The sequence below is a fragment of the Apis dorsata genome, unplaced genomic scaffold (genome assembly GCF_000469605.1).
Source record: "Apis dorsata unplaced genomic scaffold, Apis dorsata 1.3 scaffold_129, whole genome shotgun sequence".
Classification (NCBI taxonomy): Eukaryota; Metazoa; Arthropoda; class Insecta; order Hymenoptera; family Apidae; genus Apis; species Apis dorsata.
Window position 1 is genome coordinate 1,001,800 of NW_006263422.1, and position 6,176 is coordinate 1,007,975.

The following is a 6,176-nucleotide window of genomic DNA, read 5'->3' on the forward strand; positions in this document are numbered from 1 at the left end:
GTTTCTAAAAATGGAATTGCAAGCGTTTTAAAGCATGCACACCATCAAACTTCCGTGAAGAATGTCTTTAAATTAGACTCGGTTACGAAATTCAGGTGCACGGTAGCCTCCTGGTCCGTTTACCTGGCTAGTCGGACAATGTTTATTGCTATTATATTATGCTTGATAATTTTGCGGCCAAAAAGTGAATTATACAAACATCTAAAGTTACGTAGTATAATGTACCTCGAATGAACTCAAAGAAACAATTGATAACCTTTCATAATGATAACTGTTTATTTCTTGTCTTTTCTACATCTATCTCGATCTTTGTTTTGCAAATAATAGAATTAGTTTCTTCGAAATTGTTAATTCTTAATTAATTGTTAATTCTTTTGCAACTATATTTAATTGATAAATTTATCAATTATTTCAAGCACAAAAATTTTATATTTATATTAAAAAAATTGTTTTTCATTGAATTAGGTACATAGATATAAAATTTCGATCATTCGATTAATCGAATCGAATTAATCAGATCGAAGTAGCCAATCGATATCAATCAAAATAAAATTTCGAGTAACTTTGTCAATTTCCATGATATAATGGTGAAAGTTAAAGAATATATATAGAAAAAAATAAAAATTCTATTTTAATATGTTTTATGTAAAAAGAATCTAAATAATTTGAGATATTCTTATGTCCACCATTTTTCTTTTTTATAGACATATAAATATCTGTAAGTAATGAGTTATATTATATTCTTTTTTCAACATATAATTTATTATTAAATTTTTTCTCAATCTTTTGAAATATATTATCTAAGATTTCAATAGAATTTCAAATTGTTTTAAAATGTCCATATTGAGTATTCTGTCAATTTATTTAAGGTGCATTCGTCATAATATTTTTATAGGTTAGATTGGATAACGTCCCTCATACGAATTTATTCGGTACGTTAATTAATTACGCGGATACGACGTCGTTAATTTTTCTACGCTTGACGGACCTTCCTTGCCAACGATCGCACAAGAATAAAGTTTCGGAAAAATACACGAGCGTAACGAAGTAGTAATGCCACCGCGGAGTACAGCGTGTTATGCTTCGGCACACACCACTGGCCACGCACTCTTTTTCTATGACCATTCTAAAACGAAAGAAAGAAAAAAAGGAGATCGTGCGAAATCGTGACATCGTTACTATCTCCCATGCTTCAATAGCTAATTTATCCAATTTTTCGATTCGCTGAAATGAGGCTCAATGAACTATTTCGACATTATTATTTCATTTAAGTTGAAATAGAATGTCAAAATGAAAATAAAATGCTAAATAATAATAATTTTCAAATATGTAATCGCGATCGTATCATATTTCACGTTTTTTTTCTTTCAACTATGAGTCACGATTAGTTAGGTTATAATATGTTTACCATGATACGTTTACTGTAATTAACATGGCATATATCATATCGCGTAGCATTTTAATCTATTTTTGATCATACATTGTTAAACTTTCAAGTCTTTATAAAAAACAGAACATTAATAATGAATATTTTTCTTCTATTTTACTTCTATCGATGTCTTTTTTTTGTTTTTCTATATTTCTTCTGCATATATTTATATTTTTATTAAATATTATTAGAATTTATTTTAATTAATTATTAATTATTATAATATATATAATTTCAAATAATTAATTGAACAAAGAAATGAAGATCATTAAGTATTTAATATTTATTTTAAAATTATTATTTTAAATAAGTTTCAATAACATGCAACCGGTAGAGGGTTCTTTTCTCAGCGGAATCTTTATGTGGTCATTAGTGTTCTCGTTTTCAAGCCTCGTGTTTCGTATCCAAGTAAAAGTGAGTCCTAAATAAACGACATGCATGACCATAAATATACTTCCCATGTCGACAAAAAAACTCATGTCATTTAGTGAATTGTCCGTGTCTATCATAAAATTAAAAGATATAAGAAAGAGATAGGATAAAATGTTTTATATACGATAATCGTTATTATTTTTATTTCTAACCTCCTTTGTACCCTACTAACCGCGCGTCATTCTATTTAAGTCAAGGAAGTGATGAATAACATGCGAGTTTGACATAATTTTCTCAATGAGTGGATCGAATGTCAAGATGTAAATCTTATATCTAATGCGTATGTGTATCTATTAATTTTGCTGTCTCAAAATGTCCGAAATTCTAAACACGACCGTTAACCTAACGTTTAACTCTATAATTATAGCGCAACTTGACCGAAAAAATTCTCTTTCTCTTGCCCTCGTCTTTTCTCATTTTATGAATTAATGTGTACAGGTTTGACATCCAGCTGTAATGTCAAGATCTTCTTATCTGCTAGGGATAATAGTAAGTTTCCTTAATGAGAGTTATTAGCAGATAATATGAGGATTCGAGTGTTTCTTTTATGAATAGTAAGTAGGTTTTTCTTTAAATAAAACTTGTAACTAACTAATGTAATATTATGATTGTAATTAATATTTTAAAAAAATTTTTTGTTCAAGCAATATCTACGTAAATATCTTTAGTCCTTTAACAAAGAATGAAATAATGATTAAAATGAGTGTTTTTGTTTATTCTATCTTTTTATTATTCAAATTTTTATTATTCTATTCTTTTTTTAAATTTATAACATATCCTTGATAAATCCTTGCAAAATTGTAAAGCGTTGAAGGACTCGCTCACTGTTTCGCTTCAGTTCATGAGGAGAAAAATGATCGTATTTATATAAATCAGCAATTGACAACTTTTAAGCGGTACAGTGTATCGAATGTATTCCAATGATATTGTTTATTTTTACGCAATATATTTGCAAAATGGTAATAGTGGCATAGCTACAATGTAATTATAAAAATGTTGCAATGGCAACCGGTGCAACGAACTCACGAATGTAAGTACATACCGTGCAATGATATTGCCGGTGAACAGTCCAATTGTTATGAAACATCTTTCTATACGTTTCGTGAACAACTACCTAGTCGAATAATTATTTCGTCCCAAAACAAGCGTGCACTATATTTACGATTATATTTATTTTATAGCTTTTATATAAGTTTTTATATTAATTTTGATATTCAAAATTATTCTATTGTAGTTTTTTTCATGTTGAACAAGACAGAAAACTTTCTAAAAATTATTTGTACGCAATATTTTATTCTTTATTCCAGAAATTCTTGATGCTATTAGGAACTCTTATAATCTAAAGAATGATTGAAATCACATATAATAAATGATATACGTATAATAATATTTTTCTTAAATTAAAAAATTTTTCAATGAAACACTCGATTACGATAAAAATGAGTTAAAGAATCATGATGAGCTTTCACGACATCTGTACGTATATTTTTTAATTTATAAATATAGTATAAACAGATAAATATGGATAGAAAGAGAGAGATAATATTTTATACAGGGCCATGGCGCAATAAGTAAGCTGCATGAAAATAATATTATGTAAAATCCGAGCAAAAATTTCAACCACATAGAAAAACTTTTGTCGAGAACCTCGAGGATACCTACTTACCTACGCTACCGAGGAATTGGACACCGACTTGGCCGATTAGTCACGATCGATCGTTCTCAAATTGTCGCTTCTTTTTTTGATTCGTAGCATGAATTTATCGGTATTATAACATGGCAAGTACTTATTTATAATTTATTTACACATTGTCAATTCTGATATATCGGAAATCTGACATAGTCAAAGTAACTAAATATCTTTCTTTCGTATACCGATTCATTCAAGAATGTTCGAAGATAGGATCGTGGAATCGTAAGAACGTGGAAACGGCGTAAATCATTAGCAACAATATAACGATCGATCAAGAGAGCTGACATACACGAAAAGAAGCCAGCGGCAAGTTGCAATAGGGCCAATTTCTCTTTATCAATGATCGCCCTGTGGTTTTCTCCGTGGTCATAGAGTATGTGTACGTAACATGGAATACGTTGGTGTTATATGTACTAGCCAACGCGTAAACTGTTGCTGCGTGTGCGTACAAGTTCAAGAACAATGGCAGTTCACGATCTGTATAATGTATGTAGTAGGTATACACGATTTTACCATGCGACGGTACTGGCTCATTGTGGTGGCGGTGGCGGCGGTGGCAGCGGGCAGCTCTCGTGCCACTGACCCACAAACATACTTACCTATGTTATACTATGCTGCTATATACATCGTTCTGCCGTTGTCGCTATGCTTTAATGCCCGTACACACCGCGTTTCCGCCTCTCGTATACACGCTTGTGTACGTCGTCCTTGGAAGATTTACTTGCGGACCTGATTGCAATCCTGATGCTGGTTCGTGAATTTTTCATTCGAGCCTGCACCACCGTGAACCGAAAGTAACTACGCCTCGAGCAACGAGGGCGATAATTTTACGGTAAATTTCTAAGAATTTATGTTTATGTTTATGTGTATGTGTATGTATGTTTCAATTGGGTTCGCTTTGATAGAATAGATTAAAAAAATTGGATTTGTTAAAAGAATTATTTTACTTACGATTTCATTTTACTTTACTTATTTACTTGTGTCCTCTGGCGTTATTAAAATAAATTGCGTTCCAGAATGCGTCACTCTATGATGAAGATTAGATTCGTATCCTATGACACATTAAAATTCTCAACGTTGATGTATCCGCGTTATGCATATTGATATTATATATTTCCTTTTCTTATTTTTTTTTTTTGAATTTTATTTTTGTTTTTACTTTCGTGTTACTTTACGATTATACATTTTAAATAATCATATTATAAAATTCCAATGAATTTTGATTTAAAAAAAACACGCTTAAATCTTTATAACAATGTATAAAAATATTGAATTAATATTTCAAATTAGAAATGTTTAAAAACTTGGGTATATAACTTTGTATATATAACTTTATTAAAAAGTTAAATAATTTGGTATAAAGAAAAGAGTTTATATCAAAGTAATTTAATTATGAATCCATTTCACACGAGATTCTAAGAATTGAATTCGCATTCGAATTTAGATCGCGCCAAAGTAAACTCGTGAAATATTTATCCGTGAAAAGAATGACAGATATCCGTGTATAACTGTATCTACAGAAAATGGTGGCCGCGTGTAATCCGCAACTACTTCACTCCCGCGTTTTACTCTCCATCTCAATTGTCCCACTTGGTAAACAGGACAAAACTGGAAGAGCAAGGCTGAAATCCTGCACGGAGAGGCGGAGAGCGGTGCACGAAAAAGAGGTAGTCGATACGCTCGACTTTTTGCCATCATCGTCGTGAATACAAGACGGCGAGAATCGTCACGATGGATAGCGGCTTGAAGCAACGGGATGGAAGGAGAAAATGAACAACGTTAAAATCGTGAGCAATTCGTTATCACTGTTGCGACCCACTCTTGGTTTCTGATACCAAACAAACTGAAAACAATCCTTCTTCCGCTTCCTATTCTCTTCCCTATTGTTTTCTTTGTTTCTAACCTCTTCTTCTTCATTTGTTTCAGACCAGTCTTGACTGTGTCCCAAGCGACCTAACCTTTTGAAAGCGATAGATCACAGGACCGAGGAGTATAATCGCACATGATATTGCATTGAGAAGAGGAGAAAAGACTTATTGTTGCGTTATTATTAAATTTTTAAATACATAGTAACCATTGGATAATAATGTAGATATTAGTGAATTGATTGAAATTCTTTTTATTATAGATGAAATGAAACAAAAGGATTTTCAAGATGATGAATAATTTTTGTTTCCATGTACAATAAGTTTTATTTAAAATTATTGGAACAGTTGATTTTGGAAAATTAAAAGAGATTCAGAATATCAGAAAAATACAAGAGAGGTATATATCGATTATGTTTGCATTCGTTTCGTTATACTTGTTAAAAACACGTGTTTATATCACTTTCAAACGGTCCATTTCATCTTTCATTGTATAAACTACAAAGAATCCCCCCGTTAATTTCGATTTTTTTTCTGCTCGTTCTACTTCCAGTTAAGATTATAATTAATAAAGAATAATCTCGGTAATCTCCTTCTTTTATCATGGAATTTAGAACATTTTTTGCCGGCGGTTCTTGATGAAAAAAAAACTTTACGAGAGGCAACACGCCACAGACAGGATTATTTTTACGATCGCGCATACCAGTATCAACCTAGCCGTCAATTGGCCTTTTTTTTTTTTTTTTTTTTTTTTTTT

General features: G+C 31.1%; 1 long non-coding RNA gene across 1 annotated transcript; it reads left to right on the forward strand.

The window, feature by feature from the left end:
* The first annotated feature begins 1,682 nt into the window (after nucleotides 1-1,682).
* On the forward strand, nucleotides 1,683-5,234 carry LOC102681939. The gene is made up of 5 exons (XR_004150010.1): nucleotides 1,683-2,415; nucleotides 2,506-2,895; nucleotides 3,096-3,337; nucleotides 3,417-4,386; nucleotides 5,156-5,234. It is a non-coding gene; the product is annotated as an uncharacterized LOC102681939 (long non-coding RNA).
* The last annotated feature ends 942 nt before the right edge of the window (nucleotides 5,235-6,176 follow it).